This window comes from Fukomys damarensis, unplaced genomic scaffold, assembly GCF_012274545.1.
Source record: "Fukomys damarensis isolate Sample0158 unplaced genomic scaffold, DMR_v1.0_HiC HiC_scaffold_25, whole genome shotgun sequence".
Lineage (NCBI taxonomy): Eukaryota > Metazoa > Chordata > Mammalia > Rodentia > Bathyergidae > Fukomys > Fukomys damarensis.
The window spans coordinates 21,290,786-21,291,158 of record NW_022900937.1 but is presented as its reverse complement, the minus strand read 5'-3'; positions in this window follow the sequence as shown (position 1 = coordinate 21,291,158).

Here is a 373-nt window from a genome sequence, read left to right as displayed (position 1 = left end):
GAACATGGCTGCTCAATTAATCCACATCCAGGTGGAGCCAAGAACTCCAGGCACTGCAGAGGGTGCAGCGTGCAGCCTGCGGGACAAGAATGGGGAAAGGGGAAGGGAGGGGACTGGGATGGTGAGGGGACAGCGGCTCGCGCCTACCTTCTCTGGGCGGTGGGCGAATCAGCTTCTTTGGGTGGGGGCGGCCAGGCGTGGAACATGGCTGCTCAATTAATCCACATCCAGGTGGAGCCAAGAACTCCAGGCACTGCAGAGGGTGCAGCGTGCAGCCTGCGGGACAAGAATGGGGAAAGGGGAAGGGAGGGGACTGGGATGGTGAGGGGACAGCGGCTCGCGCCTACCTTCTCTGGGCGGTGGGCGGTGGGCG